Source organism: Panthera onca, chromosome A1 (assembly GCF_046562875.1).
Source record: "Panthera onca isolate mPanOnc1 chromosome A1, mPanOnc1 haplotype 2, whole genome shotgun sequence".
NCBI lineage: Eukaryota > Metazoa > Chordata > Mammalia > Carnivora > Felidae > Panthera > Panthera onca.
This window is the reverse complement of record NC_138339.1, coordinates 101,944,656-101,959,530: the sequence shown is the minus strand read 5'-3', so window position 1 is coordinate 101,959,530 and position 14,875 is coordinate 101,944,656. Positions and strand designations below refer to the sequence as shown.

The following is a 14,875-nucleotide window of genomic DNA, read 5'->3' as shown; positions in this document are numbered from 1 at the left end:
ACATGAGCAAGATGTCCTCTCAACCCGCCTTGTGGAAAAACCATCCATTCTCCTACGAGAGAGAAGAGGTACCTCATCAGGGAAACTGAGCAGGCCCACTAAAGAATATTATTCTTTGAATTCCTAAATTCCTGATACTTTGGAAAGTATAAAGTGCTCTGCAGGTGTGAGTCACATATTAGGATTTCAGGACACAACGGAATGGAGAGATCATGTCCTCAGAGGACAGCTTCCAGCATACTCCAGAGCAGGCTGGCCTCACTAACGCCATCATTCCTCCATCACTCCTCACTAATGCCATCATTCCTCCTCCATTCTGTAGTGACACAGCCTTGCCTAAAGAGATTAAGGACAGACTGTACTACACCCAAGGCTGGTCCTAAAATAAAACTCAGTGACAAAAGCATTGGAAACCAGTGCTGGTGTGAATGTCTTCAGTCTGAGTTGTTGAAAGACTTGTATTCTTTCACTGGGTTCGGGAGAGACAGTGGACTGGAGTATTGGGATTTGATTAATTTTAAGAACACTGGGGATTTTTTTCTCTGAGTATAACCAAGCAAGACTTTATTGCATCATTTAGGATGGGAAACAATTTTATGTACTTAAACAAAGAAACGTTGCAGGTCCTGCTTTCTTCTTCAGCTGTCTTGCAGTGAACATAATTTTCTTTCTGTGCTTATCAGCCTCTAATTTTGTGCTGCTTGAGATGTGTCTTTCTGGCTTCTTTGTCTGGGAACCAGCTTGAAAGGGCGTCACAGGACAAGTGAAGAAGAGATGTTTTAAAACCTTATTAGGATTCTCTGAGTATAGTTTCCCTTCCTAAAATCCCTTTTTCCCAATTTAGAATCAATCATTGTTTCCCTCTAGGAGAAGGTGTGTTTTTTCATTCTGACCTGTCTAGAATGTAAAGCTTTATGACGGCTGTCAGAATCCTCCCCCTTGTTGAGGAAAGGAATGATTCCTTCTTTATGTACACCACAGCCTCAGGGCCTCTAATGAATGTAAGGTGAGAAAAGCAACTTCCTGAGAGTGCTTAATATCACATTTTTCATCCTAAATTCTAAAATTACATCTTCTCCATTGCTCCAAATGTACTATTTTGGTTAATGAACTTTACTTTTTTTTTTTTTCCTGATAGTAATCTAGAGATGAGGCTTTGGCCAGAGCCTAGAAGTGGAGTCAGAACATCTGGGTTCCAGCCTTGGTTCTTCCACTTATCTGTTGGCAACAGCCCAATTCACAGCGGTGAGGCAGGAGGTGCTGGTGTCCTGCCTGCTTGCCCGACTCTCCTGCAGGTGGAAAGTAGATGCAGTGGTCAAAAGCACGCAGCATGTAGAGCACCATACGTATAAGAGACGAGAGACGCAGGATGCTTGAGAGTGAGAAGCACGGGGCCTACAGCCAGGTGCTTGGGTTTGAATCCCATCCCGGCTACTCACCAGCTGTGTGATAGGACACAACTTACATCCCTGCTCTGTGTCTTTGTTTCCTCGCCTGTGCCAAGGAGATGCCGATGATGACGGGATCCATACCATAGGGTTGTTGTGAGAACTCACTGAGTTAGTATCTGGGAAGTACTTTGAACTGTGCCTAGATACATAGTCGTTGCTCAGTAAAGGTCAGCATGATAGCAGAGGCTTCCTTCTCCTTTCTTCCGAGTAGTAAATCAATCATCAAATCTTACCAACTCTCTCAAAAATAGCTTTCTTCCCATTCCCACTACCCCCAGTTCAGACCTCTATTGTCCGACTCTTGGGCCATTGCAATGACAATGCTGGGCTCTCTCCTCTCCCTTGTTCTAATCTCTCCTGCACCTGGCACCAGATCACCTCTCCCCAAATGTCACTTTGAATCAATTATGCCATGTTTCAAATTCTCAGTGACTCTCAAATACTTACAGAATAATTTTAACACTTTAGACTGTAATTTAAGACATCGTACAAATGAAGCCCACCTTTCTGTCTCTTTCAGCACTCTTAGACATAACCCTCCACCTGAGCAAACCAGTTTTCTCTCATTCTTGGATAGAGCTCTGGATCCATGCCTCCATGGTGTTGCTTATCCCTTTTCTCTTGCATGAAACAGCCTCCCTCCTTGGCCAACTAATGAGAGGCCATGTACTTGGTGGTTAAGAGCCCCAGCCTGGATGTCTGTCAGACCTCTCCTGGCTCCCCAAGTTCCTGGCCAGGTGACCTTGAGCAACTTTTATTCCTATTCTGCGTGTTTGGCAAAAGCACTCTTACTACCGTTAGAGGAAAATCCATTTTACAACGATAATCTATTGATTCAGGAGGTGTTTCATTACTTTTTACTTAATTGATGTTTTACTGTAATGTGCGAACCAGAACTCAAAACAGAATTAAAGTTTTTCTTATCTCTGTTGTCCCAATACATTTTCTGTTTTGTGCTAAAGAACATCAGACTCATCAGGAACTTCATCAGGAATTGACAACCTTCTTCTACTTACTTTCAAAGCTAATTCCTTTATGCTCTTACTCTGCACAAAGCTAATCTAATTACTCTTCCTCAGGTCACCTGAGAACAATGACCCAGCTTTCAGATTAGCCAAAGCAGGACACAGGTGACTCCGCTATGGGAGGGCGAGGGCTCTGCACCAGTGAGGTTAGGAGTGTCAGCCTCAGGAAACCAGCAAAAGCAAAAGTAGAATAAAAGCAAAGAGAAATGACCTAAGCCAGAGAATTGTCAACAAATCAGTCAAGGGGAACATGGAAAGTTTGCTTTACTCCCCTTCGAATGGAAATGTAACACGGGTAAGACACCACAACAAAGTGGGCCTCAGCCTCGTTCCCCTGCTCTGTTCTCCCTGGTAAGTTCCTTATGAGCACTGAAAGAGCTTTTTGGCAAAGTTAGCCTCAGTTTAAATGCACTGAAACATGTTTGCCTCAAAGTCTGCCTGTCTTCATGGCTCTGAACCTAGAGTCCCATGACAAGAGAACATGGGTCACCCTCAGAGACACTCTCCATCACCCATCGGTTCCTCCATTCACCTCTCTACTCACCCGTATTCTCTACTCTCTTCCTCCAAACTGGTCCCCCCTTTTTTATGGTTACTATACGATGTTGTATTAGTTTCAGGTATATACAACATAGTGATTTGACAATTCTACGCATTACGAAATGTTCACCACAATAAGTATAGTCACCATCTGTGTCCATACAATGGTATTACAGTAGTATTGACTATATTCCCTATGAGGTACTACTCATCTCTGTAGATGGAATGGGAACTTTGTACTTTTGAATCCTCTTCATCTGTTTTACCCACCCCCCCCCCCCACCCACCTCCCTTCTGGCAACCACCAGTTCTCTGTATTTAAGAGCCTGTTTCTGTTTTGTTTTGGTTTTTTATTTGTTGGTTGGTTTTGTTTTTTAGATTCCACATATAAGTCAAATCATATATTTGTCTTTCTCTGACTGATTTCACTTATAATACACTCCAGTCCAACCATGTTGTTGCACATGACAAGATCTCTTTCTTTTCGTGGCTAAGTAGTATTCCATTGTATATGCATACCACCTCGTCTTTATCCGTTCCTCTATCAAAGGACATTTAGGTGGCTTCCATATCTTGGCTCTTATAAGCCTTGTTGCAATAAAAATCAGGATGCATATATATTTTCGAATTAGTGTTCTTGTTTTCCTCACGTAAATACTTAGAAGTGGAATTGCTGGATCATATGGTACTTTTATTTTAGTTTTTTGAGGAGCCTCTGTACTGTTTTCCAGAGTGACTGTACCAATTTACATTCCCATCAACAGGGCACAAGGGTTGACTTGTCTCCACATCCTCACCAACACTTGTTGTTTCTTGTCTTTTTGATACTAGCCATTCTGACTGGTGTGAGGTGGTACCTCATTTTGGTTTTGATTAGCATTTCCCTGATAGTCAGTGATAATGAGCACCTTTTTATGTGTCTGCTAGCCCTCTGTATGTCTTCTTTGGGAAAATGTCTTTCTAGGTTCTCTGCCCTTTTTTTATTGGGATGATTTGTGTTTTGGGGTATTGAGTTGTATGAGTTCTTTATGTATTTTGGATATGAATGTATTATCAGATTGAGTTGTATGAGTTCTTTATGTATTTTGGATATGAATGTATTATCAGATTGAGTTGTATGAGTTCTTTATGTATTTTGGATATGAATGTATTATCAGATTGAGTTGTATGAGTTCTTTATATATTTTGGATATGATGTACTATCAGATACATCACTTGCAAATATCTTCTCCCATTCGGTAAGTTTCCTTTTCATTTTATTGACAACTTCCTTTCACTGTGCAAAAGCTTTTTAGTTTGATGTAGTCCTAATTGTTTTGTGTTGCTTTTGTTTCCCTTGCCTAGGGTCACTTATCCAGAAAAATATTGCTAAGGTTGATTTCTGAGAGACTACTGTCTATTTTCGTTTAGGAGTTTTATTCTGTCAGATCTTACATTTAGATCTTTAATCTATTTTGATTTTATTTTTGTGCATGGTATAAGATAGTGGTCCAATGTCTTTCTTTTGCATGTAGCTGGCCAGTGTTCATGGGTTGAAAGAATTAATATGGTTAAAATGTCCACACTCCCAAAGCAATCTACAGATTCAATGCAATCCCTATCAAAATACTGATAGTATCTTTCACAGAACTAGAGAAAAAAAAATCAAAAAATCTGTATGGAACCACAAAGACCTTGAACAGCCAGATCTTAAGAAAGAAGAACAAAGCTGGATGTATCACAATCCCAGATTCTAAAATATATTCCAAAGCTGTAGTAATCAAAACAGTATGTTACTGGCACACAGAAGAGTACATCAATCAATGAAATGGAATTGGAAGCCCCAAAATGAACAATTATGGCTGATTAACCTATGAGAAAGGAGACGAAAATATACAATGGGGAAAAGATAGTCTCTTCAATAAACGGTATTGGGAAAACCGAGCTCCCCTTCTTTTTTCTCCCCTCCCTCTTAACCCTTGCCGTTATAACTCCCATTCCAGTGTCTACAAAACACTTCCCAACACCTTCAAATATTTTGCTCTATCTTAGCTCAACCAATGACTTTCAATCCTGGCTGCACATTAAAAGAACTTAAAAGAAAAAATGCCTGAACTTCACCCACTGCAGAGGCTGATTCAGTCAGTCTGGGGTCTAGCCCTGGAACAATTGGCATGTTTGTCATAATCTCCCTAGGTGACTTCAGTGTGCATCCAAGCTTGAGAATAAATAGCCTTAACTGAAACCTGGATCTTCCTCTGCACCCCTTTATCCCCACCCTTATCTGCCTGAATAACTTCCATTATCCATCAAGATTCAACTAAAACCACCACCTCCAAGAAGGCTGCCCTGGGAGGCTTAGTGATCTAGGTACCACCCTATCTTCCTACTATGCCCTGTGTATGCTCTGTCATAGCCTTTATGTCCCTGTTCATAGTAACTTCTTACTTTCACGTCTGTCTACCTCAGTAAGCTCTGAATTCCTTACGAGTAGGAACTATATCTTCTTCATCTCTGTGTCCCCACAGTGTAACTTATGCAGTGCTTAGCACATGGTTGTCATCCAGAGATCCTTGTGAGAGAGCAGGCAGGAGGGAAGAGATTGAGAAGGGAATTTGAGAATGACGGTGGAAAGAAAAATCTCTCTCCCTGTACTGTCAGCCTTCGGCTTCCAAGGATAAAATTGATTTTATTTAGCATGCTTTGGGGACTATAAGGTAGAGGCAAAGCACACAAAGTAAAAATAGAAGACAACTTTCCATTTTTAGAAAAAAAGTAAATTACATGAAAGCTAGCCCATATATGGAAAGTATTTTTAAAATATATTTTTGGTGATCTACTAAGGACATTATCATTCATCCCCAATTTCTGTGCAGTTGGTGACCCAAATCTTCTTTGACATTCTCATTCTGTTTATGGTGGCTATATGGTGGGCATAATAATGCCTTAATAATGCCTCTCAAACCTGTGCGTATCCCCAAACCCCAACCTTTGAATATGTTACCTTACCTAGCAGAATGGAATGTGCAGATGAAATTAAGGATCTTGAGATGTGGAGAATATCCTGGATTATCCAGGTGGACCCAATGTAATCACAAGGGTCCTTATGAGTGAAAGAGGGAGTCAGGAGTCTCAGTTATCTGTGTCACTGATACAGCATGAGAATAACTTGACCATCTGTTACTGGCTTTGAAGTTAGAGGAAAAGCCAAGAAACACGTCTGCAGAAGCTGGAAAGGGCAAGAAAACAGATTTTTCCCTTAGAGCTTTTAGAAGGAACACAACCCTGTTGATACCTTGACTGTAGCCCAGTGAGGCCTGTTCAGACTGATACCACCGCCAGAATAGTAAGATAATTTGTGTTGTTATTTTAAGCTGCTAAATTTGTGGTGGTTTGTTACAGCAGCAATAGGAAACTAATACAGTGGATGTAAAATGTTTCCAGAATACACTCACACCTGTCTTGCATGTTTTCCGTTTTGAATTAATGTCACCTCTGCCACAGCTGTTGTGAAATAATCACTGCAAGTCATGATGATGACCTTGAGTCATTACTAGACCATCAATCATAAGTGAAAGAATAAGCAGTTGTCACCCCAGAAGTCCACATGGCTCGTTCATGGAAGACATACAGCCCATGCCCCAAACAGACACTGTGATCTAGCGCAAAATAGGAGCCTGGAAAAATTCACAAAATGGTTCCTAACTTTGGATTCCAGCTGCACTTGAGCAGCTCAGAGACCACAGACCCCAGACCTCCAGTACGTTGGTCATCACCCCTTTCACTCTCCCAGGTCTCCTGCCAAAAGGACATCAGGCTTTGTTCTAAGTGCAGACCTTGAGGGTGAGGGCAGAGGAGAAGGCGACAGAATGAGGATTTTCCAGTGCTCGTTCCCAGAGATAGATGCAAGATAATCAGATTTGCTCCATTGTCCAAATTGATCATCCAACAGGCATCTCCTGAAGGTCATTATGCTAAAAAGGTGTCTGTGCCTTGTTCCAGACTGTCTGGAGGAGGAGGAAGGGAGAAGGAAAAGAAAAACTCGCCTATCGGTGGTGAGCTCATACATATTTTAGAATGATTCATTAAATTTTAAAAGGGAATTTGGGTTAACCCTAAAGTAGCCAGAAATTTTATAGAATCAGTATTCCCCATTTTCTGAACTTTCTGATGGACCAGTATGTTAGCAGACATGCTGTCTGCTAACATCCTGTTTTGGTTTGAAAGACTTTTTCTTTTAGCTTCTGTAATACACCCTTCCTTCTCTTCATGCAGGCGCAGAACCGAGTGAGGGTCCTAGGGATTAAAATGTCACCTTTATTACTGATTAACTTTTCTGGAGGATAGCCTTTCTGAATGGGGCAACAGTAAGCTTTCTTTTATAGCACCTCTGAATTCAGCAAAATGACCTCCTCAGCTACAGCCAGCTAGTACGAATGATCCGGCCCCAGGAGCAGCGCTGCCCGCAGTCACAACCAGCAAGAGTCCAAAAGGGGCAGAGATAGGCTTGCCTGCCATCTCCCCCACTCAATGATTCCAAGGAGGGTTGTCCCAGGGAGGAGGAAGTGAGGGGCAGAGGGGCCAGGAGCGCTATGCTAGTAAGAGCTCTTCAGCACGGATTCGTGAAGAATAGGGAGTGAACACGCTCCACCTGATAGCTTCTTCTAAATGTTAGCAAGTAAGTTATGCTGTCATTAAGCTAACTAAATAATTATATCTAGGGAAATCCCGAAAGCAAAATGAGCAAGAGCTGACGAGAGATCCATCACCGCAAAGCATGCGTGGAAGCAGCAGCCTTCCACTCAGTGTGGCACATAGTGTGAGGTGTGTTGCTGGTAATAAATTAAGTACGGACATGACACTGTCTTTAGAAATTAGAACCTGTTCAAAATGTTCCCTCTAAATGCCTGGGTGGCTCAGTAGGTCAAGCGTCCGACTTGAGCTCAGGTCATGATCTGGCACTCCATGAGTTCGAGCCCCGCGTGGGGCTCTGTGCTCACAGCTCAGAGCCTGGAGCCTGCTTCTGATTCTGTGTCTCCCTCTCTCTCTGACCCTCCCCAGCTCGTGCTCTGTCTCTGTCTCTCAAAAATAAATAAACATTAAATTCTTTTTTTAATTTTGCCTATAATAACGTTATTCCCACTCACCTCATTTCAGATCTACTTTCTTGAATGACAGAAAAAGGTGAGGAGTTACAGATAGCATTCCAGAAATTACACATAGCCTAGTCTATCTTATCTGTGAGGAAGCTTATAGTGAAGGATTTTTTATAGTAGCATTAATAGTTGTGCAGTTGTGAACTATTGAAATACCTGTGAGTTGCAATTTTTATAGTTGCTTCTGTTTATTTTTTGTTTTATCCAGGAATGAATTTGATTAAGAAGGTGAGATTTTTTTTTTAAGCACAAATATCAGCAGAACACATGAACAAGAGTGACCCTACACTTTTGGTTAACAATGACAGAAGAACTACAGTATCAGGTAAAGACCACAGCATGTACTTAAATGTGTGAAATTTTCAAGAATGTTATTAACATCATTATAAAAATTGAATGCACATTTTCACATATAATAATTTAAATCGTAAAATAGGGAAGTTTTTGTTTAATTTTTTTGTACTTAGTTGCTCATAAGGAGTTGGGAGTCAGATACATTTTAGTTAGGATTCATTTTTAAATTAATTTCTAAAAGGAGATTAGCTATACATATTTTTATTATACAATCATCACTTCAAGGTTTTTAATGGCTTATTGTTCATTTGCTTATAAAATGACTTAATGAAAACTTTTACAGAGATTCTCCCATAAAAGGCTCACGGTTCTTTTTCCTTTATTTCCCTGCTACCAACTCCCTGGTTTGATGAGATTTGTCCAATTCTGAAAATATTGTGTTATGCTTGTAAACTGCCAAGAAAAAACGTAGGAAAAATGAGCACTCTTTTCTGCCCTGAAGCCAACCTCAATCCTTCTCCAACACTCTGTCCTCTTAGGAAAGCTTTAGGTTGGCCAAGAACAAGATTTTCCCTTAACAACAAATCAGGCTGTTGCTAGGTGATTGTGACATAGGATGAGTAACCTCCAATCAAAAAGCAGCCCCCAAAGTGTGATTGTGGCATATCAATATAAATATGAGAGCTCTCCCCAGCTCTTAGGCCCTTCTCCTCTCCACTCGTAACTGATAAGGAGACCAACATCTGCAATGGCCAGATCCACCAGCAAAAAGAACAAGTGCTCCAGAGGACTTCAAAGCCCAATCTCCAGAAAGAAATTACATTCCAGCACCGACTTTGGCCATAGAAATTATTCACTCTACGTAAACAGGGTCCTAAAGGAAGTGATTCCCCAGAGGGGCATATCATCTCACACCTTGGACATCATGAACACCCTGATCAACGACATCTTTGAGCGCATTTCTATGGAAGCCTGCAGTGTGATGTGTTTCCGAAATCGCTGTACCCTCACCCTTGAAGATATCCAGAAGGCAGTGTACTTGCTGTTACCTGAGAAACTAGCTAAGTATGCAGTGACTTTTGGAAGTGAAGCTGTCCAAAGATATGTCCAGTCCTAAACTTTACATGCCTGCTTAATTAAATCTTGGGGAAAGTAAATCAAACTTACTACCCAAATGATCACTTCACTATAGAATTCGTTCTTTTTTATAGCATGGCAATATTTCCTGGTTATTTCCCCCATCCCTCTTATTTCTAGAGAAGAATTACTCTCTCACTATTTTATCTTTGAACAATTTGATTATTTAGGATTTCCCAAAACCTGCTCCCTGCCCAAGTCCCACCCACTCTTATTTTTCCTGTGACTGCGTAAATCTCATTATATAAATTCAACGTTTATTGTATTGTTAAGGTATCGTTAACTATGTATGGGATGATTTAAACTAGTTCTTCTGACCACCCCCCCCCCAGCTCACATGGACTAAATTTATGAAAACAAACATTTTACTCAGAAGTATACCGGCATTGATAAATTTTCATCAAAAAAGTATTTTCTAGAGCCAACTACAACGAATTCAGTTCCTTAATGAAGTCTCTATACAGCATGTTAACGATTTCCTTTGCTTTAATTCTTATTTCTTGACTTTCAACAAGTTTGGTTCACATCCGTGTAAATTTTATCTTTATGTGTAATTGTCCTTCACATTCAGATTTGGTTCTCTAGGATTTACTGTTCTACATTTGTGCTGTAATAAGAACAATACCCAGGAAACTATACTCAATTTATAAACTTCAAGAACTTTACAAATGTCACTGGAGGTGTTTCCCATCTCCCTGTCCACTATCCCGAGTTTTGTTTCCTTCCTGTTCCCTTGCTTTTCTGTGTGCTTTTTGTAAACATCTCTACATTATAAGCTTAACTTTGCTTGTTTCATAACATGGGGGTATACTATCTGTGTTCTTCTGTGCCTGCCTCTTTCTTTTAAACTTGTTTCTAAGGTATATACCTGTTGATATATGTATAGCTCCAACCCATTCTTTTCACTGATAGGTTGTATAATATTCAGTAATATGAATATACCATGGTGTACTTTGCTATGTCCCCAGCATTTTATGTAAGTCAACTTACTGAATCCCTACAACCTTGTGATCATTAATAATTATCCTGTTCTACAGATGAGGGAAATGGGGCACAGAGACAGAGAAACCAGCAACTTGTCTGTGGTCACACTGCTGTGTAAGTGGCAGAGCTGACCAGGTTAACAAGAGTCCACTGTGAGCACGTATTATCTGCTGTGAGCATTCTTTTTTTTTTTTTAATTTTTTTTAATGTTTATTTATTTTTGAGACAGAGAGAGACAGAGCATGAACGGGGGAGGGGCAGAGAGAGAGGGAGACACAGAATTGGAAGCAGGCTCCAGGCTCTGAACCATCAGCCCAGAGCCCCACGCGGGGCTCAAACTCACGGATCGCGAGATCGTGACCTGAGCTGAAGTCGGACGCTTAACCGACTGAGCCACCCAGGCGCCCCTGCTGTGAGCATTCTTATGTACATATCTTCTGTTACAAACGTACGAGAATTTCTCTAGGTAAAATACCCAACCATGGAATTGCTGGGTCATTGATTTGCTTATATTCAACATTATTAGATATTACCAGACCGTCTTCCAAAGTGTTTGTACCAATTTACATTTGCAGTAAATGAGAGTAACTCAGGTTCTTCTGGTTACAAGGATCACTTAAATTTCGTCAAGGAAAGGGGATTTCTTGTATGTAAAGCTAGGATGGGAATAGTGAGACTATTCTCGGTGTCTTACTGTTAACACCCACTCTGTTTCTCCTAGGTTGCTCATTTCTAAATGCTTCCTTCTCAGAGTTCCCGCCAGGTCCGTTGGATTCCACTTACATGAAATACCACAGTAAGATTTTACCACAATAAAAAAATGGTTTAAAAAAAATTTAAGTGGGTATTTTATACACATGCATTTATATCATCAGACTTGAAACTACCCAGTTTGAGTTAGGCCCAGAAGGAGGTTGCTGACCTCACTAAAGATTAGCTGACCATGATTATATAGCTGCCCACATCTGCCACTCTGCTCTGGGTTGGACCCAGAAGGACCTCAAAGGTCTACCACAGGTCAGCAAATTACAGCCATTGGGCCAAGTCTGGAAGCAGCTCTTTTTGGTATGTCCTCACAAGCTAAGAAGGTTTTTAAAAATGTATAGGGATATTTTAAAAGAAAAAAAAACCACAAGATTATTCAACAAGCCTAATGTGCCCCACAAAGCCTAAAATATTTATTGTCTGGCTCTTTGTAGAAAAAGTCTCCACCTGTGGTCTGTACAGTGCTGCTTCTCTTGCAGGTTGTGATAAGGCAGGTTTTCTATGGCTTTGCTTGGGATGCGCTTGTCTGTATAAAAAAACTCACAAATATGAAAAGTTCATTGTTGGCTTTTCAAATCATTCCAGTAAGGATAGTACCTACAAATGGTACTCAACAACTGGGGCAAGGGAATAACCATTCACAGAAACAGTCTTCTAAATTGAGGTGTTTTAAAGATGGGTTAAGGGAACAAAAGTGTTCTTTATGTGTTATTCTCTTTGCCTCTGTATGTTTTTGAAATATTTTAAAATGATTTCAAAAGAAGGTCAAGATGCTTGGCAAAAACTCTCTGACACTGGTTTTAAGTCGCATTATATAAAGGCATGTACGTAAAAATACCCATATTTTCAAAAGACTTTAACCATCTTTATTGTGGCAAAAAATATATATAACATAAAACTGCCATTTTAATCACTTTTACGTGTACAGCCAGCCACACTAAGTCCATCCACGTTGTTATGTGGCCATCACCACCATCCATCTCTAGTACTTTTTCATCTTCCCAAACTGAAACTTTATAAACATTAAATAATAATTCCACATTTCCCCCTCCCCAGCCCTTTCTTTTTTTTTTTTTTTAATTTTTTTAGCGTTTATTTATTTTTGAGACAGAGAGAGACAGAGCATGAACGGGGGAGGGTCAGAGACAGAGGGAGACACAGAATCCAAAACAGGCTCCAGGCTCTGAGCTGTCAGCACAGAGCCCGACACGGGGCTCGAACTCACGGACCGTGAGATCGGAACTCACGGACCGTGAGATCGGAACTCACGGACCGTGAGATCGTGACCTGAGCCGAAGTCGGATGCTTAACCGACTGAGCCACTCAGGCGCCCCTCCCCAACCCTTTCTAAGTGTGATTCTGCTTTCTGTCTCTTCTGTCTTAGAATGTGACTATTCTAAGCACTTCATTTCAGTTGAGTTCAACAGTATTGGTCCTTTTGTGACTGGCTTATTTCACTTAGCATAAAGCCTTCAAGATTCGTCCATATCGTAACACGTGTCAGAATTTCCTTTCTTTTTAAGGCTGAATAATATTCAGTATATGAATTTATTACATTTCGTTTATTCATTCATCCATTGGTGGTCACTGGGGTTGCTTCTACCTTTTAGCTATTGAAAATAATGCCACTATGAACATGGGTATACAAATATCTCTTCAAGTCCATGCTTTCAATTCTTTCAGGCATATATCCAGATGTGGAATTGCTGGATCATATGGTAATTCTAATTTTTTGAGAAACCACCATATCATTTTCCACAGTGACTGTTCCATTTTACTGCCTCACCAGCAATGCACAAAAGTTCCAATGTCTCCACATCCTCATCAACCTTTGTTATTTTCTGTTTTATGTTATACATGTGTATATATATATGTATATATATATATGTGAGATATATATCATATGTTATATACATATATGATATATATGTATGATATATAATAGCCATCCTAATAGATATAATGTGGTTTTGATTTGTGTTTCCTCAATGATTAGAGATGTTGAGCATCTTTTCATGTGTTCACTGACTGTTTGTACTTTTTCCTTAGATGAATGTCTTTTGTCTATTTTTAAATTGTTTTTTGTTGCTGTTGAGTTGAAGGAGTTATTTACATATTCTGGATATTAATCCCTTCCTCCAGATATATGATTTGTAAATATTTTTCTCCCATTCCATGGGTTGTCTCCTCGATGTGTTGATAGTGTCCTTTGACACACAGAAGTTACTAATTTTGATAAATCCAATTTGTCTACATGTTCATTTTGTGTCATATGCCACTTAATATTTTTATTGTTCCTTTATGAGAAAGTTATTTGCAACATTATACATATATATATATATATATATATATATACATATACATGTATGTATTATATGTATATATGTAATGTTTATTTGTTTATTTTGAAAGAGAGAAAGTCAGCCAGGGAGGGGCAGAGTGAGAGGGAAAGAGAGAGAGAATCCCAGCAGGCTCTGTGCTGTCAGTGGAGAGCCTGAAATCAAGAGTCAAATGCTTAACCGACTGAGCCACCCAGGCACCCCTCTATATATTCTTAATTTTGGAGTCAATTCATAGTGTCAACATGGCTTCTAAAATTTGAAAATAGTCTCAAACTAGCTAACACATTAAAAAGGGTTAAAAATATCTCAAGGCATAATTTTGCCATCAATAGGACCATTTTACCAGTTTTTCAGTCTTGCGCCCTAGTTACCTGAGACAGTTAAATGACAGTAAGACAAAAAGTAGTACACACTGCTGGTAGTCCTCAATATATATATACCCCTTCTTCTCCGAAATAGGGCCCCAATTTTTAGCTGAGCTCATAGCCACCCTGTACAAAGGCTACATTTCCAACCCTTCCTTTGGCGAATGTGTCCATGTGACCAAGTGCCGATGAATGGGAGTGTATACACAACCTCTGAAAAGTTACCTTAAGTATCATCAAAGTGCTCTTTTCCCTTTTCCTCTCTCCTGCTGACTGGACTGAGGATGTGGAAGCCGGGGCTGGAGCAGCCACCTCAAACTAGGAGCTGAAACCTGTATATTAAGGATAATAGAGCAGAAAAGTGAAAGAGCTTTGGTCTCTGATGATTGAACTCCTGGGCAGCCTAGCACTGCCTGTGTTTATGTGAGAGCGAAATCAATTTCTAATTTGTTTCAGCCAGTATTATTTTGGTTTTCTATCATTCATAGTCAAATCTAATTCTAATGTAGACATCCAGAAGATAACTGGCTGCTACACAATGTGGTTAGTCTCAAAATGATTGTACACTTATTAAATAAAAACATAATAAACTATAAACGGAGGATGACGAATGCCTTGTGTATTTACCAGAAGGTGTTTCTGTGCAATGAAATCTCATGCGATGTAGCAGCCCTTTCTTAGAAATGTGTAATGCAGATGGCAAAAGCTTGCCTGTTGTTAGTCTGTTGGACACATGATGTGATTTTGAAACACTACTTAAAATACAAAAACAGTAAGATATTCAAAGAAGATAGGAAAAGCATTTCCCACTAAGCCAACAACATGACCAACCTACCA

General features: G+C 40.0%; 1 long non-coding RNA gene across 4 annotated transcripts in view; it reads left to right on the top strand.

Moving 5' to 3' along the window:
- Positions 1–5,240: 5,240 nt before the first annotated feature.
- The window catches only part of LOC132681281 (uncharacterized), a 31,035-nt gene continuing 21,400 nt past the window's right edge, over positions 5,241–14,875 (top strand). The window contains exons 1-3 of one of the 4 annotated variants that reach the window (XR_013556480.1): positions 5,241–5,365; positions 7,271–7,673; positions 8,360–8,476. This is a non-coding gene — a long non-coding RNA (uncharacterized LOC132681281). Of the gene's footprint in view, positions 5,366–7,270; positions 7,674–8,359; positions 8,477–8,859; positions 9,198–14,875 lie in introns of those variants that run through there. The other 3 variants (XR_013556481.1, XR_013556479.1, XR_009610975.1) reach the window with 3 other exon arrangements.